The sequence below is a fragment of the Corvus brachyrhynchos genome, unplaced genomic scaffold (genome assembly GCF_000691975.1).
Source record: "Corvus brachyrhynchos isolate BGI_N302 unplaced genomic scaffold, ASM69197v1 scaffold116, whole genome shotgun sequence".
Classification (NCBI taxonomy): Eukaryota; Metazoa; Chordata; class Aves; order Passeriformes; family Corvidae; genus Corvus; species Corvus brachyrhynchos.
Window position 1 is genome coordinate 13363337 of NW_008240221.1, and position 27239 is coordinate 13390575.

General features: G+C 41.2%; 1 long non-coding RNA gene across 3 annotated transcripts in view; it reads right to left on the reverse strand.

The window, feature by feature from the left end:
* The window catches only part of LOC108449299, a 73625-nt gene that overhangs the window by 21244 nt on the left and 25142 nt on the right, over nucleotides 1-27239 (reverse strand). For all 3 annotated transcript variants that reach the window (XR_001865450.1, XR_001865451.1, XR_001865449.1), the window contains 3 exons: nucleotides 25939-26160; nucleotides 23665-25245; nucleotides 18332-18417 (listed from right to left, as the gene is read on the reverse strand). This is a non-coding gene — a long non-coding RNA (uncharacterized LOC108449299). The remainder of the gene's footprint in view (nucleotides 1-18331; nucleotides 18418-23664; nucleotides 25246-25938; nucleotides 26161-27239) is intronic.

Consider the following 27239-nt stretch of genomic DNA (forward strand, 5'->3'; position numbering starts at 1 on the left):
TTTGCTTCAGTATTTTTTTTAGCACCATGAAATCATTATTTCGATATTAGCTGAATGTGTGTGCATTGTTAATATTTCGCCTCAAAAACTGGTTCCAGTGAGCTTAATAACAGAGTCCCCATTGAAATCAGCAGACATTTTGTCTCGATAAAGTGTTAGAGCAGGTGGAAGAACTCTAAGGTAAGCAAGACTGGTAAAAATGCTGACTTTTCTGGGTTTTTTTACAAAATGTAGTGAAAATTCATTAAAAAACCCAGAGAAAAACAAGGAGAAATTGTTGAAAGGGTAGCTTTGGCATTTTCAGAATTACTTAAAAATATTTTTGCAATGTACTTCAGATTCATTTCCTGAAGTTTGAGAAAATATTTCATCTGTCATGAAGAATATCTTTCTGTTCCTTCAACTTAACATTTTGGGTGGATTTTATCTATTTAAATAGTTGTTATATAAGATCCAGTGCAATGTGGTGGAAAGAGAATTGACTGAAGAAGCAAAAGCATTTGACTCTCCACTCAGGTACTGAGTTGTGTCACCTACAAAATGCTTTTATTTGTAGGATTTGATTTTGGGGAGGCCCAGTCTGTCAAACTGCCTGAATTTGGGGGTACATACACAGGAGACTGTGGCAAAGGTGCTCTCTGCAAGCAGCCACCCACCCAAAGCCCACACAAATTGCAGGAGCCATCCAGTAATCTTTGTTGCTCAGCAGAGGAAAATACCCTTTTAGCTTCATTTTGGAGAGAAGCCATTTCAAGGCTTTTCAGCACTGCAGGCAGGAATGAGATAAACTGCCTTAGGATGATATCCAAAGGATGACAAAACTCACTTTTGCTGTGGCAGCAGACTTGGTTCAGGAAGAGATGAAGGGCTTGCTGCAGCTTTGGGAAATGACAAGAGTACAGAGCTGAGGGGCACCAGCAAGCTCAGGGTGGTTTTAGGGTGTTGCAAAGGTTTAGTGAGGTCTGAGACAGTTTAGGTGGGGAGCAGAGCCTTCCCTTGCTTTGGGCAGCTGCCGAGGAGGCAGCAAAGCATCGCCTGTACTGCGGATGAGAGCAGCCAGTTCTTCCACCCTGCTGCTCCTGCTGCTGTGCATTGATCTATTGATCTCTGCTCCTCACAGTCCTTCACACTGTCCTAGTGCCTCTCATGTGGCTTTAAGTGGCAGGATGCTCACTCCCAGGAGGTCACAGGTGAGAACTTCTGTGGGTGAGCAGAACTATGGAACATCACAGCTTCAGAACCCAAAGCCCACAATCCTCCTTGCCTGTTGCATGTCCCAGCAGAGCCATTCTTACACTTGACCTACAACTTTTCCATAGGGGAAGGAGACTCCTAGTGTGGGTGAAGAAACACCAAAGGGCTGATATCTGTGACTCCATCATCGTTTCGTGGTCTGGGGACATTTCCTTGGCTGCACTGTCACCCTTGGCTGTGGTCCCTGTTCTGGCACCAGGGTTTTCTTTAATGACACTGGCAGTCCTGGCTGTTTTGTTATATATATTCCAATTCCCAGGTACTGGTTTCTGCTGACCTGATTGAATATTTGTGCACTAAATTCATTGTTCACAGTATATAACCTCTATGCCATGCAAACAGTGTAAGACCTTTTTAGAGTGGCCAACTGTTTTTTGAAAAAAATGCAAGAGAGAATAATAGAATTGGCCAAGTGTAAAATTCAGAGCAATTTAATATCCGGCATAAAAGAAGTTCATTCAATCTAAAGAGAAGTTGGAGAAGGCATGAGAGCATGTACCGGTGGGTAATTCCAGGTCTTCCCTCTCATTAAACCACATTGCTGAGCAGTGATGCCGAGAAGCTGCACATCAAGGGGATGACAGAACTTAGCAGACATATTTCTGGAAAGATGAAAAACAATCAACATCACCTGAAATCAGCATCACCAGAAAATGAAAACAACCCCCTGTGATTCTCTGAGGATTCAGAGGAGGCTGGATAACAACTGTATCTCTCTTGCAACAAAGAAAGAACTTTAGTTTATTAAACAAATGTTTCCCCCGGAGTCAAATGTTATCAGCATTCAGCAATGTAATTTGTTTCTTCGGAAAGCTGGTATTCAACACATTGACAGTGGCAGGAAAACCCCTTCGCTATGAAGGTTTTCCAATTCCACTTCTTGCCCTGTGTTAGCACCTGGCATTAGCACTGCTAATCCAACAGGTTCCTGCATCCCCATTGTCTGGAACTGGCTCCTCTGAGAGCTAGGGATGGAAGGTTCCTCCTGCCACAGTCTTTGAGAGGTGGGGAAGCTCAGAGCACATGCAGTGATTTAGATCCTCTGTGATCTGGGCACAGGGAGGAGGCATCTGAGTTTTAGTTCTCCCTGAATGTCCCCTGGGCTTTTTGTGCTATGGGAGGAGGTTGGAGGAAAGGCTGTGGAAAGGCTTTTTAACAGCCACCAGGGAACTGGGAGGGACAGGGGCTGGGACTGGTGCTCTGGTAAAGGAACAGCTGAGGCTTTCTGCAGCCTGGTGCTTTTCATGGCTCTGGAGCAGTCAAGGGAAGCAGCAGAGCTGTGATGGATATGCAGCTTTGTGGATGGCTGCCCAGCCAAGCCATGTTTATCCATCCTGTAGCTGAACATCCGGGACAAATCTTTCCATGCACAGCTCAAGTGTTGACTGAATCTCCCTGCTGAGTCAGGTAATGTGATATGCAGAGGACATTAGTACCACTTTGGTTCAGGTGCCCCAACTCTCTCATGTGCCAGGTGTCGCCTGGTTCCCTGCCCTTCAAGTATCTATAACCCATATGAGAGAAGAAACTCTGCATTTCCTCCAAAGCAAAAGCCTTTTAGTCATGGAAATAAGGCAGAGCTGACCAGTTGCCTTGTTTTTTGTGGTTATCACACAGAGGAGATCTTAGAAAGTGGGGAAGCATTAAATCTGGCTCCCAGGTGTTTATGGGCATACTTAGCATGACAGACCAAGCTGTCTAAAAACTTAACATGCTGCTGATATCAAGAGCAGCCCTGATGTATTTGTGCTGCATTGAATGAAAGAGCCCTGTAAGGTCTGGCATAAACTGTCCATGCCTGAAGTTTGATGTGTAAGAGAGCAGGAACTGAAAGAGAATCTCAAAAAGGAGGATATTGACACAGTGACAGGGACGTTTTTCAAACTGTGGGTCTCCGTCTCTGAGGCTGGCATTAAAATGGGACAGCAGGCATTAAAAGAGATCTTTCACATAAATCCTGGCAGTGCTCAGGGAACAGGACAGCAACTCCCTCTGAGCCAGGGAGCAAGGATTGCTGCAGCTCATGGCTGTGAGCACACGCTGGAGAGTGAGGAATGAACTTCAGACTTGATCCTGCAGGGGATTTAGCTCTGGAGACAGAAGGGGGATTGATAACCCTGCTTCCAATGGCTCTGACAAACACTGGTCTCATGGTACCATTCAGAGTGAGTAAGTGGGAAACAAAAGTAGAGTTTTTTTGAAAGGTGGGCAGGAATTGAGACAGTATAATAAGGACCCAACCACTATTTCTGCTCTGTGAACAACCAGGAAAAGAGAGTGTGCAGAAATAATGAGAGCTGTTTCACTAGTTCTGACTATCCAGATTGAAGATTGGCTAGCTAACTGCAGAGTCTTCCAACTGATGAATTTGCAAGTTGCCTTAGGACACTGTCTCGATAACTTTCCCTTGTAATAGAAATACTTTTTCTTAACCATTATGGTGTAGTAATATTTTTTTGTGTGTGTATGTGTTACATTAATGCTGTGGCACTCCAGGCATGCAATAAAGTTTATCTGCATTAGTGCCCCATGAGTCTGTATGTCTGGAGACTGTAAAACAGAAGACAAACCAGCACGTGGAATGCTGTGCCAGAGATACCACAGAAGAGATATCCCTGTAACCAGAATATTCTGGGTACCACAGAATAACCAAAGAGCATGCCAGGAAAGCTATTAAAAATAAATATAATGAATAGAAGCACAAGGAAAAAATAATTTAGGGAAAAAGAAAATCAACAAATTTCACAGAAAATGAGGGAAATAAAATAGGAATGGTTAGAAGAAGAGAAAAAAAAAGTTAAAATGTAAAGAAAAAATCTGGTTTTAATCTGAGCTCTGTGCAGCACAGAGACTTAGGAACATTTGCCTATTGCACCATTTGCAGCTATGCAAAAGGAACAATGAGGGCAGCTCATCTGTTCTTCTCTTACTCTGATGAAGAGAGACATGCTGCAGGCTGGAGGCCAACAGAGAGCTTTGGTTTTACATGGGTCAGTTTATTTTGCTGCTCACTTTCAGTTTGGCTTCCAAAAATTTTCCAGGAGAACTTTATTCTTGCTCTCTCCAAAGCTTCTCCTACTTTGCATTCTCCAATGTATTTCTGGAATTCGATTTTTTTTTTTTAATTAAACCCTTTTGGTTTTATTTTTAGCCCTTCTATCCTCCCTTATTTCTTAGAAATAGCTAGAAAATAATACTTCAGGAATTGTGATATGGAAGGGGAGGGGGGAGAGCTTCCCTGCTCTGAATCTGCTGACTTAATTCTATACAAGCTCTAGCTAAGGGGAAAGATATTTCTGAGCTCCCTTAGAAAATGTAATGATAGATTTAATTCCACAGTACATGTTTTGTATGGTGCTGTGGGAGTTGGTCAGCTTCATTCTGAGGCCACTTTCTATCACCTTTTAAAGGTTGTGGCCATCAGGGTTTCCCTGGGGACTTAAAAAAAAAAAAAAGGGTAATAATTTCTCCCACCTGAAAAAAATCAAGGGGGAACTGACTGTCAGTCATCTCTTGCCAGGGAAGTTGCTGGAGGAAGTCTCCAAGGAAGTAATTTCCATGTGGATGAAGGACATGAAGGTAACTGGGAACAGCTAGATTGGATTTACCAGGGTTAAGTCTTGCTGTACCAACCTGATTGCTATCTGTGAGGAGAAGATGGGCTCTGAGAACGAGGGAACAGAAGTGGATGTTTTTTTCCCCTGGTCTTTAGCAAGTCCTTTCACAGTCTCCCATGGTGTTTTTACAGCCAGAACAATGAGGTGTGGCTGGATGGTTGGACAGAAAAATTCCAGACAAACTGGATGGATTTGGCCAATTTGTGTATTACAGCAAATTGCAACAAATTGGGGAGTAACTGATCACCTGTCGGACAGGGCTGCTACTCAAAAACTGGCAAGAAAGAAGCTTTGCAAGAAAGGTCCTGGGGGAAAGCAAATAGAACAGAAATCAGCAGTGTGCTGTTGTAGTGCTGGTGTGGAACTGGATCTGGAGCACCCAACTTATAGGGAAAGGCTGAGGGTGTTTGGTTTATTCAGTCAGGAAATAGAAGGTTAAGGGGTGATTCACTGAATTCTTCCATGTCCCAATGAGTGACTGGCAGGAGAAACAGGCTCTTCCCAGAGACAGAGTCAAAATGGACAGCAGGAAGAAATTACAGCAAGAGGTATTTCAATATGTTGTTCATAATGGAAGTGTTAAACACTGGAACAGCTTGACAAGAAATGGCCTCAAGTTGTGCCAGGAGAGGTTTAAATTGGATATTAGGAAAAATTTCACTGAAAGGTTGGTGAGACATTGGAATAGCCTACCCAGGGAAGTGGTGGAATCACCAACCCTGGAAATGTTCAGAAGGTGCATGGATGTATCACTTGGGCATAGGGTTTCGTGATGAACACACTGGTGCTGTGTTAACACTTGGACTTGTTCCTAGAGGTCTTTTCTAACCTTAATAATTCTACGATTCTGTGATTATAAGATTGGAAATTTTCAAAATCTGAATAACCTTGAGCAATCTGATGTTACTTTGAAGACAGCTCGTTGAGAAGGAGTTTGGACTAGATCTCCAGATATCCCTTCAGATACAGTAATTTTTCCTATGATTCCATTGTATGAAGGACTTTTATGGCATACAGACTGCAAAATAAAACTCTGCCAACATTACCTAACACAGCCACTAGAGAGAGGTGGGAAAATGAAGTGTTCTTGGTTAGCATTTGTCATATCTGTGTGGTCAATGAACTTTTGGAGAACAAATCATAGAAACCTTGGCTGGAACAGACCTCCAGAGAGACTTAATCCAACATCCAACCTCAAGCAGAGCTGTTGCTGACAATAAATCATGTCAACCATACATTGTTTGGTTGGATTTTGAGAAACTCAGACTGGAGATTCAAATGCCTCTCTCAGCAAGCTATTCCAGGCCTGCACCACCCACCTGGTGAAAATGGGTTTCCTACTAACCTACCTCAACCTCCCAAGCTGCACTTCATGGGTATTGCTGAATGTTTTACCACCAGCCGCTATTACTGAGCTGAATTTGGCTCCATCCCTTTTAAAATCCTTCAAGTGGTCGGCAATTAGATTCTTCTTTGGATTCCTTTTTCCAGGTTAAACAAAAAACTCCCCTGTCTTCTTGATGGTTGTATCCTCTAAGACCCTGACAACTTTGTTAGCACTCTGCAAGTGGTTTTCCAATCACGTCTTGAAGAGGAGACCCAAAGCAGATCGCAACATTGAAGGTGTGAATTTCCTATAAACAAGCAAGAGAAGTTTACTGCTGTTGCAGCCAATTATGCAGTTTGAAAGACCCATGTGCAGAATTTTGTGTTGTTTCATTTCTGAACATTGTCAGATTCTGTTGTCCCCAGGCTCAAGTTTATCAAGTTCCTTGTAACTTGAAGTTTTACTGTCATTTGACATATTTCCACACACTGCATCTTCACCTGCAAATTTGCTGAAGATGCGTTCTGTCTGATCATTCAGGCCAGTGATAAAGATGTGGAATAATATTGTCCCAGAATCAGTCCCCATTGTACTCCACTTACTGGTTGCCAGCTGGATGCTGAACTATTCATTACTGCCCTTTAAGTCTGGTAATCCAACTAATATCCAGCCCACTTAAGCCCATTCATCCAGCCTGTATTTTTCTCAATCACAGAAAATGCTTTGCAATCCCATGTCAAAAGCTTTACTCAAGATATTTTACTACCACTGCTTTTCACTAGAGCACTCACTCAGGGTGATGGGATTCAGCAATAAGCAGTGGCTGGATAATGCAGAATGAATTATTGGCATCAGCCATCAGGATGGATGTTTTCAAAGGGCAGTTAAGGTCTCACTCCACACTCACACAGGATGTATTCCCAGACAGTGTGACACAAACTGCCTCAGCCTGGGAAGCGGATTCTGCGCATGAGTTTCTCCCCAGCCTTGGTCTGAGCAGCCTGGCTCCAAACCAAGTCTGGGACTCTTGGGATCAGGATGCAGTCAGAAGTACACATCCCATTCCCTGACTGCAGACATGCCACTCACACTGAGAATCCCTATCAGTCCTAAGGATGGGCTGTGTATCTCATGTGTGACTTGGCACCTTACCATTAACTCTTCAAAAATTAGGTTGGACATGTTGTTTTGGCCATATTTTTATAGAATAGACCTACTACTACATAGTGCTGCCCCTTCTTCATTTGCAACCACCACGTATAATTGAGATCAAAGAAGAGGTTTCCTGTTAAAACAGATGTGTGTGTGTTAATTCTTTATTTTTTGTGAGGAGTCAGGTTCCTCAGCTGGCCCAGTGCTGTGACAAGAATACCTCTCACTCTTCACAGTACATTTTCACAAACTCCCTTCCTAACACCGGGGCCACAGCTAAAGATGTCCATCTCACAGACATGTTCACCCACCTGCTTATGAAGAAGGCTCTGCTTCCTTCGGGTAAAGGGTAAGTGATGTGTCCTGAGCTGCTTGGTGTACAAAACTGAAACCGGATGAAGTTCGATGATGCTCATTTCAAAGCAAGATTCCCTCAAATTAATGTAATGTCCCAAAAGAGTGCATCACTAATCCTACTTCTGCACTTGTACACAGAAAGTACAGCAAAGTCACTGCTTCTCAGCCCTCTTAATTAAAAAGAAGACCTCATGATAGCCAATTGTCCCTTTGGACTAAGGATTTCCTTATCTCTTCAAGCTCAGTAGGCAATACAGACTTTATCCAGAAATGGGATGAGAAGAACTGAAGAGCAAGACTCCCCACCCCGGTAAGCCTTGTACTAAGCCTTACAGAAGTTAAAAAGACATCTGCAAGATCATTTTTAACAGAGTGCAGGAAGCACAACAGCATGTGGCATCTTAACAGCACCGAAGCATCCAATTGTAAGTTGCCTGAGCTCCAAGTGAGGCCCGGGGCTCCCGTCAGCTTTTCAATTTGCTAATGCTTGCAGAAATAATAAGTGAGCAGCAGGTAGAGTCAGCTGAGCTCAGAAACTAATAAACTTACCTAAACAAGTGGAGATCTCTGTGTATTTTACTGCCAGCTGCACCGTGCTTCAGCTATGTGAAACATAACACAGTCCACTGGGATCCATGAAATTGTGTTAGCACATCAGTAACATACTTGAGGATACACTTGTATCCGCACTCATGTACACTTTTACACTTGTAAATAGTTCCCGTGGTACTGCAACTCCTTGCTTGGCCTGCCAAACGATACACATCAGTATTGCAGAAAAAATCTGATCACAGTAAAGAAGTCTGAGAAAAGCAAGTTAAAACTTTCTACAGCTCCTTCTTCTCATTTAGCTGCCATCCTTCAGTCAATACTGACTCTCTTTGGGATCCTAATGACATTGTCTTTTCATTTGTCTTTGTGTACAGAGAATGTTAATAGAGAGATCACTATCTGTATTTATTTCTACAATAATGGATATTCAAATTCGTTATGTACATGCATACCAAAGTTATGAGGGTAGGTAGCTACTTCTTTTTCTCTCTACATGGCAAAGAGAACTGTTTAATGAGGTTATATGGCAGGGAAGGAGCAAAGAAAATGTGATAAAATTATATGGGGATTGGACCAATTAATCCACAGCTCTCACTAATGTGATTTGCATGGGCAAGGAATATACGGTTCGCCCTGCAGTATTTTCTTGAGACACCTAGGATCATTTATATCCTCCTTTTCTATTCAAAACAAAGGGAATAACTGCACGTTTTCAAGGAGAAAGCTTAACACATAAGTCTCCTTTGCCATTTCTTCCTGTGAACCAAAAGTAAAATGGCTGCCAGATGCTCTGGTCACGGCTGTTAGAGATTTATGGCTTCAGCCCACAGGCAATGAATAGAATAAGCAGCTAAATTTAAAGACAATTTTATCAGTATAAACACAGAGACATGAAAAAGGGAAGACTTATTATATGCAAGGAATAAACTTCAAGGGGAAAACACCACTGGGAACCCAAGCAGGAAACTATGAGAGCAAGTGGCCTCTTTCAACATCTTTTAAGTACAACAATCAAAATTGTAGTATTAAAATTCAAGGCTGGAGATGCAGTTTAAGGTGATGTGGCTCTCATACTTTATGGGAGAGCTTGTACAGCCCACTTGGCAAACAGCCTGGACAATCATCCCTGTTTGCCTTGAGTGTGAGAGCACACAGGGAGCATGCACAAAACACACAACTGGAGGGCAGTGTGCCCCAAACTCATCATATTAAGATGACGACCATCAGCCATATGAAACAGTAACTGGTGATTTCTAAAGGGATTTCTGAAATGAAGAGCCATCCCAAATAAACTAAAGGAGCGGCATGAAAATTTTTGTTGTAGTAGAGAAATCTTGAAGGGAGAGGAGTAGCAGAGTGGGCCTGGTTTGGGTCTGCCAGAAGTTGCCCTGTGGCATCACCAGTCTGCCCAGGCTGGGCCAAACATCCTCCCTGGGGATGCTACAGGGATCTGGTACCCAGCCAGCGAGGGACAGCACGGTTAGAAATCTGTAGGAGTTAACATTTGTAAGTATCTAGTCCTGTGATCATCTGTCACACAACTGAACCTGACTCTGAGCAGACAGTTTGCCATTTGTCAGTTAATCATGTGTTGATAAAAAATGAATAAACTGCTTCTGTTCTGACTGAGCTTAAACACCTAAGCAGGTTTTGCCCCTGCCACATCCTCTCACATAATCTGTGACTTCTGTCATCTTAGAGTACCTTCATACAAGCCCAAGTCATCTATCTCCCACCAAGTTTTAGGTTCTGTGTTCTGGCAGATAAATAATGCATAGACTCCACATTTCTGGAGCTAAATTGGCCTCCTGTGGAGAAAACTATTTGCCTATAGCATGTGCTAACAGATTGATTTTGTTACGTTTTCCACAAACTCTTCCTTTTGCTAGCTATACTCCCCCTTCCCAAAACTGTCCCAAAGTCACAAGGGCTCCCAGAAGGATGATCTCTCAGGGATAAAACAGAAAAGCAGCCAAGCCTCTTGTCACCATTGTCTTACAAAAGTCTTTGATTACCTATTCTTCATCCTCCTGAGATATGTTATTTCAACTTATATTTAAGAGTAGCACTGTGAAAGTTTCTCACACTTTCTGCATCAAACTTAATCTCTTCAAGGATCTGTTCCACGGGAAACAGTTGTTTTTAGAGTAGGGATCTTTGGCTTTTCAGAATTCACTTTTGATGACCTTGGCAAACTGGAACAGAGCAGTGTTAAAACCAATGCACCACTGCAATAAATATTGCATTTTAATTTTAGCAAAGCAGTAGCACTGATTTACACTTATAATTGAATGCCACAAACAGACCTGCATTGGATGAAGAAATATGGCCAACAGAAGGTCTTATTTTATTTGCTTCCCTCTTTTAATTATGACTTTGTCTCTCTGTATGTAGAGACAGTTGTTAATTTCCTGGACCACTGTCACTCAGAAATTTTTAGGACAAGCTGTCTCCTCTGATCACACATTAGCAGGTATGATTCTTCCCTGATTAGCTTTCAGGTGTGTTCATAATTAAAACTGGAAATATTAGCAAAGCCAGATTGAGAATTATGATTGATTGTATTTTTCCCTTAGAAAAGGCACTTTGGAGAAATCATCCCATGTTTTTGTGTTCTTCTCATAAATTTTATTTTTCTAGTCTTTGTCTGTAACTGTCATACTCCCATTCCCCCAGTTTTTCAATAAAAATTATAGGTATGGCAATTCTGGGTGATAGTTGTCATGAATAAAGTTGAAACTAGGAAAGCAAAGAACTTCAATTCTAAAATTTTTGAAATGTTCTCACTATGATTACAAATTGTGTAATCTTGAGCTGTTTTTCCCTATAAAACATTTACTACATATCTGATCTAACCGAAAGCTGGCTTGGAGACAGCACAAAGACAAACTACCCAAAAGCAAGGTGTGTCCTTGGCTGCTTTGTTACAGTGGTTGAATTTAGGGCCAGATTGGATTATTTTTCCTAGGATAGAGAAATTGCCTTTTGTTGCCCCAGGGGAGTTTAGCATTAGATAACAGGAAAAAAAATCTTCATGGAAAGAGTTGAAAAACACTGGAACAGGCTGACCAGGGGAGTGATGGGGTCACCATCCCTGGAAGTGTACAGAAAACCTGTGGAAATGGCCCTTGAGGACATGGTTTAATGGTGAATATGGTGGTGGTGGCAGATCCACAGTTGGATTTGGTAATCTTAAAGGTCTTTTCCAACAGTAATGACTCTATGTTTCTATGATAATCAGTGTGGATATCCTTAGAGTCAGTAAGGGCTCAGAAACCATTAAGAAGAGCACAAGTATTTTCTTGTTACTTTCAACTTGGGTAAGAGAATTAAGCTAGGAAAGTTTGTTTTATCACTTCTATTTACCTCTCAGACCAAAATGACCAGGTACTGGCTACAAGCTTAATAATATTCTTGTTTATCTTCTGTGTTTCTTACTGTTGAGAAAATTTAATTTTTCAGCCAACATCTTAGAACCTGACTTCCTCTCTCCTAGCTGGGCTGTGCAGCGCAGAGGGACACTGTGGTGTAGATGTGCTTGTTCACAGTGACAGAGCCAGGGCAGGTGGGTCTCACACTCTGTTAGGGATGCTCAGTAATGGGAGATGCCTCTGCTGGTCTTAGAGCATCATTAAAATTAATAGCACAGGCAACTTGCTCAACTGAACAAGAATATTCAGAAGCAGACTTCAGGTCTCTAAGTCAAAAAATTCTTTAACTCTCTCTTTCTCCTTGGGATTAAGTGGAGATTCCCCCATCTGCCTGCCAACCTACAGAGTAAAGACCTTGTTTAGGACTTAAATGGATTTTGTCTCAATGATCTTAAATATTGTTGAATATGTAAAATACCTGAACATAAGCAGAAATTACCGTGAAGAAGGAAGTATCTTTTTAGTATGAAAAAAACCTCTTTCTGCAGTGTAAACAACCATTTTTTCCCCCCCAAAATTAGAATATTTTCTGTTTCAGACAAGTCTAGAACACGTCTTTCAATGAAGTTTCAGAAACATGTCTTTTATATTGTGGTCCTAAAACCTCCTCTAACCTCTCAAAGCCTTTGCTGCCAGGTTGGATGGGGCTCTGAACAACCTGGTCTAGTGGAAGGTGTCCCTGCCCATGGCAGGGGAGTTGGAACCAGATGACCTTCGAGGTCCCTTCTAACCCTAATTATTCCATGATTCAAGTCTTGAAAATAGCACAGGTCCTGCATCCCAGTTCATGCATCCAGACTCTTTCTCATGTCATGAGACAGGCAAGGATGGGAGGTTTCTTCTTACTTCCAAAGCTCTTGTGGCTGCAGTTCAGCCTCCTGCTCAGGCTCAGAGTGTTTCTCCATGACAGCACTCTGCTAACATAACTGATCTGGGCTGTTTGACACTGGTTATAAAAATTTTCAATGTAGACTCTATTCAAAAGAGAATCTGGGCTTTTGCAAAGCAGTGGCTGAAATGGGGTGGCATTGGCTTAATTTTTTATTCCAAGATCAGCTGCGGACTGTCAGTTGGTGAGCAGTCAGACTTAAGGATGGACTGATGGTTTTTTCTCCTTTTCCACCTTTCCAACTTCTTTTCACTTTTTAATTCACATCCTGAAGTTAGTGATGAACATGTTCATCTTTCCCTGATGACCATGGTAAAAAGCAAATTAATCCTTGATGTCTCTATACCTTTGAGCTCCAATCTCAGTTTTCAGTCATTTTGAAGCGACTTTAAAGGGTTTTGAGTGAGATCAAGGAACATATTAAAAGTTACAGGAGTCTGTTGAAGAAACAGAAGCAGACTGCCAGTCTTGCCAGTGCATGAGGTACCTTGTGAATAAACACACCTGTTTTATGCTGCTGCTGTCTTTCTTTCTCAACCAGTTCCCCCCACTGTGGAAAATGAGATGGATGACTTCAAACACAAGCACTTTTTGCAAATAGACTGGGTTGTGGCTAACATAAAATCTAGCATGTCTACTTGCAGACAATAAAGCGTCAGATGGGATGGTTTAATCATGGCTAATTTTCAGTCCTGGACTGTTCTTGGATTTCTCAGCTTGTGTCTGCTGTAGGTCAATGTGAAGCCAGTGAATTACATTTTTTTGTGCCTTTGGTAGAACTCCTTTCCTGCACAGGCATCTGCATTTTGGCTGTGCATCCTGCCAGAGTCATACGAGTTGAAACCACGAATTTCCTGCCCCCTTTCTCCACTCCTGTGCACTCTGTACAGTGCCAGCCTATGACTGGGTCAAACAATGGTGGGGACAGCAGGGAGGAGCTGGAATGGCACAACCGTTCCTTTGCTTTGTGAAGTTCCAGACAACACCATTAGAAATAGGCAAAGCTTAGGGTTAGGCAAAGCTGAGTTCAATGTGAAGATTTTATTAAGAAACACAACTTAGTGAAGAACCACATCAAGTGTTCACTGTAACCCCAGAGCCTTGTGACCCCAGACACTTCTGATGAGAGTCCACAGGAGACTCAAAGTGCGATGACAGGGAGTGGGTTTGACCTGACCCAATGCCTCTTCTCTGAGATCATGGTCTTCTTCTGCCCCTCTCTGATCCATATGATCACACAGACAGCTCTGAAGAAATGTTATAGAAATAGAGACTTTGACAGTCAAATCACAGTGTGTCCACCAGGGTAAGGAAGCTCCTTAAACAGATACTGATATGCCCAGTAGTGCATTAACAGAGGCATGAAAAAGCCCCACAAATGGGAGCATTGCCAGGCTGAGATGCAGGGTTTGTGTCAGGTCATAGCAACTTGACTGAGGCCTTGTTAATGTTTTTCCATGTTGCCAGCAAGAGCTGGAACCCATTCCCAAGCTCAGGAGAGCCTCCAGTCTCTGCTCCCAGCAGAGGTAGTGAGGAAGGGGCACAAGCTCAGCAAATTAATCTGTTCAGGATTACATTTCAGGAAAAAAATCCAGGGCAACAGAGAGCTGAAAGATCTCATTCTAGGCATTGTGGGAGTGGGTGAAAAAGACCAGTGAAAATGAACAGGAAGAGGTGAGAAGTGACTGTGGTTGATTTTGTATTCATCTATCTACTGCTCTGAATCTGCACAGATACTGAGGTCTGTAAGTCTTGGGAGATTTTAGAATTATCATTTCTGGCTAAGAAATTAAATTTCAGTGAAAACAAGTGTTGTATCCATTCTGTATAATGGGAGGCATCTAAAATACCCTTAAAACTATCTCTTTTGGTATTTTAGGGGTAAAATGATGTAAAAATACTTTAAATTTCCCATCTATTTATTTTATTGTAAAATCGTATGTAGCATAAAACCAGATAATAAACACATAGGGATGAATTTAAACAAACTACATGGATTTCATGCAAAAAAAAAAGTTTAACACTTTTTTCCTAACCAGAGCAACAACAACTCAGCAACTGAACTTCCTTGCAGAAGTTAATCTACTTTGTTCCCTGCTCAATTCTATTTGTGAGCTTTCCCAAGTATTAAGACACCTGTAAGGGAAAATATTTGTCTAGCAAACTTACAAGTGTTGTTTTCTGTTTCCATTCTCTTCTCCTTGCTAACATTTTGTGAGCATTGCAAAGTGAGTCTGAATAGCTTTAGTTCCTTTGTAGTTGACTTGTTATTGGTTAAGTTCGGAGACACCCCTTCTGTGGAGTCCCAGATAACTGTATCCAGCGTTGGGGTCCCCACACAGGGAGGACACTGGAGTGAGTCCAGAGGTGGGAGACCAGGATGATCAGAGGGAAGGAGCACCCCTCCCATGAGGAAAGGCTTGGAGAATTGGGATTGCTCAGCCTGGAGAAGAGAAGCCTTGGGGTGACCTAATTGTGGCCTCCCAGGACCTAAAAGGACACTTTTAAAGAAAGATGGAGAGAGACTATTTATGAGGGTCTGGAGAGCCAGAACAAGGAGGAATGGCTTCAAGCTGAAGTAGAGCAGGTTTAAATTGGATATTAGGAAAAAATTCTTCACTGTGAGGGTGGTGAGGTCCTGGCACAGGTTGCCCAGAGAAGCTGTGGATGCCCCATTCCCAAAAGTGTTCAAGGCCAGGTTGGATGGGGCTTTGAGCAACCTGGGATAGTGGAAGGTGTCCCTGCCCATGGCAGGGAACTGGAACTGGGTGATCTTTAAAGTCCCTTCCAACCCAAGCCCTTCTATGATTCTATGATTACCTTCCCTCGAAATTGTTGGGTGCATAATGCCAACACTACCTGCACAATTTAGCTGTAAGAACTGAGGTAAATTCAGACAATTTCTGGAATTATTGCAATGCACTTAATGGCTCTGCAAAAGCAAATTTAACCAATCTACAGATACACCAAGGTTCATGAAAGCAATGGTGCTATGGACAGTCCCAAGATGTGAATATGCTGATTAGGGCATAAATAGTTCTGCACTTCACAGTAAATTTTACTGGATGAAATGAAGGGTTTTGAAAGAAAATAGTAAGAATCAGATCAGCTGGAATGTAATCTTTTTGGATTGTTAAACATCAATACAGATTTCACACTTGGTATTAGTAGAGTCAAGTGTTGAAACAGCATTGCTTTCACTGTTGGACACTGTGGTTCTGCAAGACAGGTGAGTCTCACAAGCACACAGAGACTGAGAATGGTATCGTGGAGAAAAATGCACCATGAGCTCACTGAGCACTACTCATTTTTAATGGGTATCGAACATTATTCTCCTCCATCCATGGGTCTTATTTGGTCTTAAAGGCCAGACTGCAAGGTTACAGAATCTAGTGATGCCCCATTACACTCAAATTAAAAAGTGCTAAAAGTGACATTTGTAATCATTTGAAAATGGATGGAAACAGGGCTGAGATGCATGTTTTTGTAAGAGTTTTTTTCCTTGCTATGAAAAAGGAGCTCATGTTTGAAAAAACCACTCATTTGAAGATACTAAAAATTAGACTCCATGAGTAGGGTTTTTTGTTTGTTTGTTTGTTTGTTTGTCTGTGGTTTTTGCATGTGGAATGAAAGAAGGGAGAGAAGAAACCCCCCACAATTAGTTAGTTGAAAACTGGACTGCTGCACAAAATGCAAGGCATTTAATCTAGTCTATTCTGTAATGCAACATAGCAATTCACAAGCCACAGAGTCCCCAAAAAAGATATTTAAAATGCAAATTGCACTGATCTTATTTCATCTAATTCTTTGAATACCTGATGGCTTTTCTGCATCCCAGTGCTTTCCACTTTTTGATTATGCACTGTGCTAAGGCAGGACAGCAAAAATTCTCCCACCAACACCAAGGAAAAGTCATATATACGGTCTGGCTTGTATTTTTCCTTATATTTTCCTTATAATTTTCCTTATATTTTTCCTTCTCAGCCCCTGTTTCTCAGGTATTTCTGAGTGTCCACCTCCACAGTCTCCAAGCTGTGAACTATGGCCTTCCAGCACTTTTCCTTGGGTCCTAAAAACCATAAATTATCAAAGACACAGCTCCACAGGCGGCACAGGCAGAGGAGAAATTTTTTTAAACTTTACAGGCTGACAAACATAAATCAAAGGACATCAGAGAGTTCATATTAAACTACAATTAAATAATTGGTTTGATATATAGTTTCTTCTTAATTTCACAGTTATGTAGCCCTCAGCTCCATGCCCCAGACCTCAAGTGACACCTCCCATCCCCTTTCTGCCACGGTAGAGCTGAAAAAACCCCTCAAGTTGCTGCCATCCCATGGCTGATCCTGGAGCTGAGCTGCTCCCAGGATCTGCGACTCCTTCCATACACAGGCAGAAGTTTGCTCAGCTACACCAGCAGCAGTGGCAGCTGAAAGAGGTGATTTTGTGATTGTGAACTCTCACTTCCCCCATGGGAATGGCAAAGCAAGGACTGCTGCCAGGACATGGGTGGGAAAGGAAGGTGCAGACCATTGAATGTTCCAGCTTTGGAGGATGAGTGTGACTGATCCCAGAAGCAGACCTGGGGCACTGGTTGTCCTTCACTTCCTCTGCAGCCACCTCACTGCAGAATCCTTCCCAGGGCTGGCAGTCTCAGGTGACTGTGGCTTTACTGACTATTTCTAACAAAGAAAGCCCCACTTATTAAGCCTGAGCCAGACCAGGAGTATACTCTCTACAGTACAAAAGGAAGGCCAAGCATGATATTTCAGCTGAACAACCTGGTTTTCTTAACTCCTTAAGGCTCAGCTTCTGGATCTGCTTCCCCAGTCCTGGAGTCCAAGATAAGTCTGTATTTTACTTTGAGAATTAATAGGGCTGAAGTAAGTAACTATTGAAAATTCTCTCCCTCAGGAGATCAAAGAGCTCTAGTCATTTGCAATTGGCTTGAGGAGGGACATCAGTATTAAATGCAAGCTCATCTCCATAGTGCTAAAGACTTCCTCTAGCCAAGATACTCAACAGAAAAAGAAAAACACAAAAAGAGGCATGAAAATGTAAAACCTAAGCCCATCTTTGGAGACTATTGACTCGCAGAGGCTCAAAATGAGGACAGTTAAGAGGTAATAAAGTCCAGCTCAAGGAATGGACAGGTCAACTGCAAGTGTGAAAATGATGCTGGTAAACTGGGACCCAAAAGAGAAAATATTCAGATCCTTGGATCTGAATATTTTCTATGAATATGTATGGATGCTTTGATGATTGTACTCTCATTTTAGTAAGAAATAATATCAGCCCAGTACCAAATTTGTACAAATATTAATTTGTTTCACAAGTGTTAAGAATAGTTGGACCTTGGTATGGGAAAGCTCGGCAACTATCAACAATGATAATTTCAAGACATATCTAATTCTTCAATAACATCTCATGGGTGGATTTTGGCCATAATTGTTTGTGTTCCATAAAGTGAGAGAGACATGGAGCACTGCATCATGCTCAGAATTTCACTGGGTTTCTGACAGGAAAGCTTGGGAATAGGACTATCAGGAAAAAACAAACAACTAGACTGAGCAGGAGGGCAGCCTCTGGATTGAATGGAAATTATGGAGAACAGATTGGGAAGGTGTTCGATGGGGACATTGCACAATGTTTTAGAAAGAAATCAGGTATGAGCAGGATGACATGGAGAACAAAGAAATAGGAAGGCTCACATCTTCAAAAAAGGCAAGGAAGGGAAGGAAATACCTACAGCTGTTAGTCTGAAAAACAGGATCACTGCTGCACATCCAGCCTCAGCTTGAGTCAGTGGTTGAAGTATTGCCTCATGATGCAGTGCTGAAATGATAACATATATACATATATATATAAAAACAACCCAACAACTCAGAACATAAAATCATAAAATCATAGAATGGTTTGGGTTGAGAGAGACCTTCAATATCTAACAATATACAATAACAATATCTAATTTCAACCCCCCTTCCATAGGCAGGACACCTTCCACTATCCCAGGTTGCTCTAAGCCCCATCTGACCTGGCCTTGAGCACTTCCAGGAACTGGGCATCCACAGTTTCTCTGGGCAATCTGTGCCAGGGCCTCACCACCCTCATAATTATAACTTACTATTTGTAGATGATTATAGTGAGAAACTGTGCAGTATCCTCCAAGAGAGGAGGTGAGAGCAGCACAGTTATGTGTGCTGACTGAGGAGAGGAAGGATTGTCATGTCGTCAAAGCTGAGATATGGTGCTTATAATAATTGTCTAATTTTAATATAGATTTCCTTAGGTGCCCACAGTGCAGCTTCACTGAGCATAAGCATTTGAGATGTCTGGAGTTACCCTCCCTGACCTGACAGTGACATCCCAAAACACGTAGGTCTCCTGTAGGTTAAATGCTGCATCTGCCAAACCTGTCTGGTTATCTTTGGACACCCCAGTGTATCTCAAAGGTCATGAGATCCCTTTGTGTCTGTGCCTGAATTGAGCCCTGATGTACCACTTCATTCCTGACTTCTGAAACATGTCTAGGATTTGAAAGACCTTATCTGGAATGAGGTATTTAGTGAGTTTGATGGACTCTGTGGGCAGGGTTCAGTCTCAAGTTCAGACAACACAACAGAAGGGTCTGCATGGAAATGTCTACATGGAAACCAAGTGTCTAACTCAGCAGAGAGGGAATCAATGATCCTGCAGATCTTGGAGGGTAAATTCAACCAATCAGTCACCAGGTGTCTACTTTTGGGAGATCTGAGTCACTGTTCCCAAAATGAGGAGTGGTGGAGATGTATTTATAAGTGCGTCTTTGCTTTGACTGAGTTGCTTCCCCTAGAGAAACCTTCTGCTCTTCTCTTTCTTATTAGGCAAATTGTGTTTTTCTATTCAACACCTCTACAGCAAGAGTTGTTTGTTTGTTTGTTTTTTTAATAGGTGAACAGAGGTTGATGGGAGTGTCTCAGATATACACCTGAAAATATTGCACTTGAAAATGAAGTCTGAAAAGGCCTAGAATTTTTAATAATTTAGGAAAAAGAAAAGACCTAGCTGCACAAGGAAAACCTTGCAAGATGCTGTGAGGACAAATACTGCTGCAAAGCTGGAAGGAGGCCAGGAGAACACAGTCAGTCAGAAAGACAGAAGAGAAACTAAATGAGGGAGCGAAAAAATAAGACACAAGAGAAGACAGCTGATAGAAACACAGAAAAACAGGCAAAGTACAAACACAGACTTGAGGAAAGATGTAGAAACTGTAGAAGACACATACAAGGATGGTGAGAAAAAGAGCAAACCCCAAATCTGGTGTGCTGTAGCACCAACTGGTTGAATGGGATGCTGAAGGAGAGGGCAGATTAAACAAAATTCTACTTTTGATAGTAAAACTGTCTTAAAAATACATGCCTTCTCCTTCTGCTCCCACACATATCACACATATTCCCACCTCCTTGGCTACACTGCTTGGAGAACTTCATTCTGTTTCCCTGCTCATTTTAAAGGGCTGTATTTCACTTCTATCCACCTTGCATTTCTGTGCTCCTGGTTACAGAGCAGCCTCATGAAGAGTGACAGAGTGACAACCCTGAGCTGCAGAGCAGTAGAGGAAGAAAACCACTGCCCATGCAGAAGGCCAGGGACTGTGGTAGCTGCTATGGCTTTGCCATCACAGCCAACAGATCCAAAAGTACTTTCTGACACAGCAAGTCTTTGGTTACCCTGTTCCGTTTCTCTTTTCCCAAAGCTGCTCCAGCTGGGGAAGAGCTTGTGATCCCAGATTCTGGGTTCATTCTGGTTCCTCAGAGCAGCCCTCATTATAATGCATACCAGGTCACTAGAGATGGTCATTCCAGAAAACTAAAATCATGGAATTTAATTTTAAATGGTTTGGGGTTTTTTTTAACTTGTCCTTACCAGGTAAACTATTGGTAAGAATGCCACAGAGAAAACAGGAGTTCATCTAGAACAGCTGCTGTTTGAAGGAGTGTGATTTCAGCCACTGTGTGTTCTTCTCAGACGTGGCCAAAGACACATTAAAAAAGGCTTTATCATGGTACTGTACATGCTGAAATCTCAGCTCTGCAGGCACAGTCTGGCAGACCCCAGCCCTGGGGGGTTCTTAATATAGGTTGTCCTCTAGAAGATAATGTCCAACGGCATCGGTGTCACCAGTAAAAGGATAAAAGGAGGACAGGTGCTCCCCTTGTAATTGCAGCCTTTACCCTATAGCCTGCAGCTCAGAAACCACTGGTACATGACATACACCTATTCCCATGAATTTTGTGAGGCACAATTCAGAACGGGGTTAATTCAAGTGCTGCCCACCAACAGAAGCTTGGCAATGACCATGTTTTAGGAAAGCTGTCGGTTGTGTGCTCTCAAGTGGAACACCAAGAAAGTGAAGGCAGCAGCATAAGGGACAACACCTTGAGAAGGAGCTGAGGCAAGAAGAAAGAGTAAATAAGGTGTTATCAGTTTTGATCATATTTAGATACTGCTTTTCTTCATGATATAGAATGAATGTTCATGGTTCTGTTGAAATGTGAGGATGCTAATGATGTCAGAGCTCAAGGAGTGTGCAGACAGTGCTTTTAGTCACATGGTTTAGTTTTAGGTAGTCCTGCATGGAGCAGGGATTTGGACTTGATGATCCTTATGGGTCCCTTCCAACATGAGATGTTCCGAATCCTTGCAATCTTACTAATGACGCCAATGATCACGATGTACTGAGAGGGTGTCTCTCTCGAGACAGTAAAAATTTTAATGCCTTTGTGTCTTCCTAGTGTCAAGGCTTTTACAGGGTCTGGCCTCTGCAAAACACCCCATCAAAGAGCAGTCCAGGATAAGGAATGAAACACGAGGAGAAGGGGTAACATTGCACTGAGAAGCATGTGTTTTACAGAAACAGATGGCATGTACAAATATCTGTCAGGTCATTTTGACCCAGGTGAGTGTGATTCCTCACAAAGCAAATAAACTGAAAGTATTGCTTGCTTCTTATTGCCTAGACTTAATTATATAATTAGAGCTGGTGCCTGAGACCAGGTCTGCACCAAGCCTGGAGCTTACACTGCGGAAGCAGAAGTTCAGCCAGAAAACAAGAAAAACATAAGGGGAAGGGAAACAAAGGCATAAATGTTTGGATGCACTGGGGAAAGCAGCAGAGATTAAAGCAAGTGCTGAAGCTTGATGACATATGACAGAAAAATCAAGGAAGCTTTGTTAGTTGCCTGTGGTTGCACACTTACAGCAGTGGACAATTTTGTCCTCCTACAAGTACAAACACCTATTTCATCCATAAGAGGAATTAAAAAAACTGTCCCTGAAAGTTGAAAGAGCTAAGGTAAGGACTCATAGAAAGGAAAAACTGCTACTGCTTTAAGGGTCTGCTGCTTTTTAGTTGGGTTGGTTTCTTTGGTTTTCTTTTTCTTTTTTTTTGTTTTAAACAACTGCTCTGAATTGAAGGACAAAAGGGCATTTTTGATGTTTCTGGAATTCTTTCTTGAAGCAGTGCTTTGAAATGCTTGACATGACTCAGATGACACTCATAGCAGAATCTTTGGGCTTGAAACGTAGGAGCTTCACGGTCCATGAGGATATCTGGTGTTGCACATGATTACAGTGCCCTGTGTTAATCACTGAAAGCAGGTGCATCATTATCCTCCATGTGTTGGGGGTCAGACTCTATGCACCAAGTGTCCAAGTACTGAAGGGAAATCACACACTTGTAAAAGTCCTGCATGTTTTTTTTCCTTTGGGAAATACCACACATCTGCCAAAAAAAATAAACCTCACAGGTTATGCACAGGCAAAAGGATTGAGTCCTGGGCCTTTGGGATAATCCTATAACAAAATTTTTCAGAGAACCTTGACAAACACTGGGAATCAGGTGCTCCTTGCCTCATGGTTAAGCAGATGAGCTCCTGTATTCACATACTGCCCCAAATAGGGTGAGTCCAAGGAAGTGTTAACTATGTTTAGAGCAAATCATAAACCCCTATTTGAATCTAGTGCATGATGATGATAACACTGGAACAGTTAGAAATTTGATTGTGAAACTACTGGGATGACAGCTCAGTCTAAAACTCTTCCGAATTTCCACCAAAAGCTTGGTTTTGTTTGCTCTTCTTATGAAACGGTAAACCTGGTCCTTTCCTTGTCATCTGTCCTTCATTAAGATTGTGTGCCTGAACAGTGTGGCTTTTTAATGAAGCTGTTGTGACATATGCAAATCCGTTCCATGGTGCAAACTCCACATAAGAACCTGGATGAGAAAAGGGACTGTGCAGGAGCAAATCATGGGCAGCAAAGTAAAGTAAGGTTTAATCTGGCAGCAAATTGGAAAGTTCATGCATTTTGCTCATTAAAACACCTTTAATGCATCGAATGGGATCTCTTATGGAGAATACTGCTCCTGTACGTTAATTATAAGTGCCTTGAGGGAGCTGTAAGTGCAGCTTTGTTTGGTGTTACCTTGGTGTGTGACACCTTGCTGACACCACCAATCTGTTACAGAGAGTTTGCTGTGGAGCTTTAAAGTGCTCTCTGCTCTAAGTGGGGTGTGATGAAAGTTGTGAGGTAAACTGAACTGCTGTAGTAAATAAAAATCTTCAGTCCTCCCAAACCATGCTAACCTCAAAATTTGTTGACTTCACTGACTTTTAGAAATCCCTGAGTCAGACCTTCTGCTGTGAATCATCGTGGCTTTGCATAAAGGGATGAAGCTACACACACTCCAACAGACTCCAGGTTTAGTGTCTTTAACAACCATTGAACTTGAACAGAATTATCATATATGAGAAATATTATATTTTTTAAATAATTTGAACTGGTTTTACCCTCTGCAGTGGGATGAGGTGAATCCCAGTTTCAATTTCTCTCCACTGACTACAAATAAAAATGACTGAGGGACTACCTTAAAAAGAGGCATCTAAAATATGAAACACATAAAATTAAATTAATCCCATCTATTGTATCTGAGTATTTTGTTTGTATTTAAACATTCTTAATTTGGGAGGCTTGAGAGTTTATTAAACATTCATCATTTGGGAGGCTCAACAAATAGAAACTCCACCTAAATTTGCTCCTTACCTAGAGTATAAAAGACTATTGCCGCTCTTTTCAGTTTAGAGGAAAGTCTTTACTGCATTTAAAATAAATATGTAAACACTGCACAGTGGTTATGTTGTTCTTTATAGAGATCTGCCCCTGTAATGACAGAAAAATATTTACAGTTATTTTTATATTTTAGACTTTTAGCTGACAGAAAGAATCACTAGGGTGTTATTTAGCAGCAAGGACTTCAGCAGTGTATCCTTGAGCAGTGCAAAAGCACTGCAGAGCTGAATATTCACTGAGATTCACCCATTTTATTTCAATGCATTTTATTTGGATGAATGAGGTCTAATTTTATATGGAGTCCCTTCTAAAGCTCGTAAAACTCTATGGATTAAAAGAACCATAATGAACTATGTTCTATTCAAAACATTTACGTGTCTCCCTTGGTCTCTGATGTGTACAATGGTAAGTGCCGCAGTTCTGATGATAAAACTCCAAGCAATTGGTATAAATAGCAGGACTATTTATACATTTTGATGGTGAATTTTTTAAGCATTACGTTTGATCTCCACAGATGCACACTTTCACATCTCATGAATTCTGAGTAACAGGAAATTCTGATAGTGGACATATCAAACTGTACTTGGGATCAGCTTACAGTATGAGAGCTGCATGCCTAAAAGTTCTTTTACATTTTATGCTCAAATTATGGTTTGGAGAGTTTTATTTTCTTTCCAGTTTTATTCTGTACTTTATTCTGTGACCTTTCCAAATTCCATGAGCTGCCTGAACTAAATCTTTGTATCACATTGTTTTACTTTCCTTGTTTCTGGCAACATTTCCAGCTATAAATGAAGAAATTAAAATTACAGAGTAAGAAACCAGAAATACATATTTATATATATAGACATTTAAGAAACCTCACCATAAACATTTTTCAAAGAGAAGCACTAACAAACATGAACATAATAAATTAATAGAAGTCTAGGGAGCCTTAAATCTCTTCCCATTTTATAGTGAAGGGTGGATACAGTTCAACCTCATCTCACTTACACCCTTGAAATTCATTTCACCCCTCAGACAGGAATTGTGTCTATCTCCTCTTCTCAACTGTCTGTCTTTGCAGCTCAGTTTTCAAATGTTTTCCTACCTGATCTTTTTTTTTTTTTTTTGTGGTTAAAGTTTTCAAAAAGATTTTTTCCAGAGTTTAAAAATGTCTGTTTTGAGGCAAAAATTGGCCATTTCCTTCCTAAACCGCTGCTGCAATCAAAGCTGATAAGGGAACCTTAGTACTTCTCAAGTCCCCCGGTTTGGAAACCTGGAGTGATTAACAACATCGATTAGGGCCATCAATATTGTCTTTCTTTTGCATATTGTTTAAGTCATTAAAACACTTCCCCAGAAACAACTGAACTTGCGAGTTGGCAAGTTTGGGAGGCAATAAAACTGATTTCTAATCAGGATTCTTCTCAATGCTATTTATCATCTTCTTGTCCAAAAAAACACTGTTAACTTCCAGCACTTCTTGTGTAATTCCTTGTACAAATATTTAAAAAGAAAGTGTAGTCCTAGAAAGATTCAAATATTTCACAGTGACAAGACCCAACAGGAAAACTGTAGAAGAAAAAAGACAGACAAAGTGATTAGAGAATTAAGTAATTCTAGAACAATTCTAGTAATTCTAGAACATTTTTTATAAAATAAATGCTTTTTAATGGATGGTTCATATATGACCTTCCATTGAACCTTGGAAAAGACACTATATTTTCTACCTCTTCATCTATAAAATGGAGATTTCACAAAACTTGACAGATTTGGGAACTAAAAAACCCCGATTTTCACTCATCTTTACTGCTATAAACAAGCCAGCATATTCACATTTCTGTACATTTGGATCAACAATTAACTTGACAAACAACAATGATTACCCAAAGGATGGTTTTGGAGCCAGGTCCTCACACTGGCAGGGATCTCATTCTAGTATGTACCAAACCCCAGCTGTAAAGAGTATTTATGAAATTGAAAAGTTTTTCTATGGCAAGCAAATTGTTATATGATAGTAAATAAATAAAACAATTCTTTTTAATAACAATTGTCATAGGTGCAGTTTGTACAGCTATTTTAAGGTAATTATACTTTATGAATGTCCTGAACTTAATACTAATTTCAGCATATTTCTTCGTAAAGTATTTCAATATAATATCTATTTTTTTAAGTTCATAGGTAAATACAAATTGTAAAAGTTATTTTCCTAGAAATTTTGTTCTGTTAAACAAGCAATGAAATCCAAGACGTGATCCAGCTTACCTGATACAGATGCCTACATTTAATCAGTTGAGCTTTGACTGTGCCCAGATACCCACAAAAGGAAGACTGTTATGATGAGAAGGCAGTTTGCCTATTTTATCTGATTTTTCTGCATATGATATCTCTAAGAATCTGCTGTTTTTTACAATTTCATCTTGCTTTGCACATCAATCTCCTGCAGGCTTGTGGCCACATAGGCTTTTTCACTGCTGCAGTACCAGTCTGCAAAGTAAAAAAATTAAATAGAGGCAAACTGAATTTACTGTAATTACTGGGTGGCAGTGACTGGTAAGTCCTTGGTTGAAAAGCTTGCACAGCACTACTACAATTATAGTGTGCTCATAACCTTCTTATAAAGGGAGTACCATGTAGGAGGCTTTTCCTCAGTGTGTATTTGTTTTTCCTGTAGGTAGCAATGGCAAATGAGTGTTTTGGGGAGTGTAAGGAATACTTTATGCATAATTTTTCAGCCTCTGTATTTCTTTTCCAAGGGAAATGCCACAAACATCTACCTCCAAGAGCTGCTGCCCCTTTGAGCCTTGCCAGCTAACATTGTCATGGTTAGCAGCACTTGAGTGGTTTACAGAACACAATTACATTTGGAAAAATAAATCTGCATTTCTAATAATTGTTTGTATGGGATTGAAATGGAACAGCAAAGAAAAGTGTTTGTAAATAGAACAGACTCTGGTGAAAAGAGCCACATTACTCTTCATCCTTTTTCCCCAGGAAAAGGACGAAGCTGTGATAACTTATTTTCTTGCCTGTCAGACTGTCCTGAGTTGAAATAGTTCATGTTTCCAAGGAATGAACCACATCCCATGGCAGCACTGGCAGCAGTCAGATGGTATCTCTTCACAGGACCTGGGGTTTCATGGGGTCAAAGCCTCACCCATGGCGGGGGTTTGCAAATTCCTGCCACTGACATCTGACCATGTTTTTTCCAGGGCTGTTTCATTCTCTTTCTAGTTTTATTCTAGTTATAGCAGCCTAAGTAGATGCAGAAAAAGATGGAAATACAGGAAAAAACAAACAAACAAACAAAACAAAGAAACCCAAAAATAACAACAACACCATCACCACCAAGAAGAGAGAAAAATGAGCCACATTCAAATCATCTTGTATTCTGAATTAGGTGAAACATCACACCTTCCTCTCCAGAGGTGTGCAGGGAGCAGGATCCAGCCCAGGGAGCACCTTGGTTCACTTGTGATTTCTGAGGGAAGGAGCACCAAATCTGCCTGGGATGCCATTGCAGACAACCTGGATGCACACTGCCTACTTCATGAACGGACATGGAT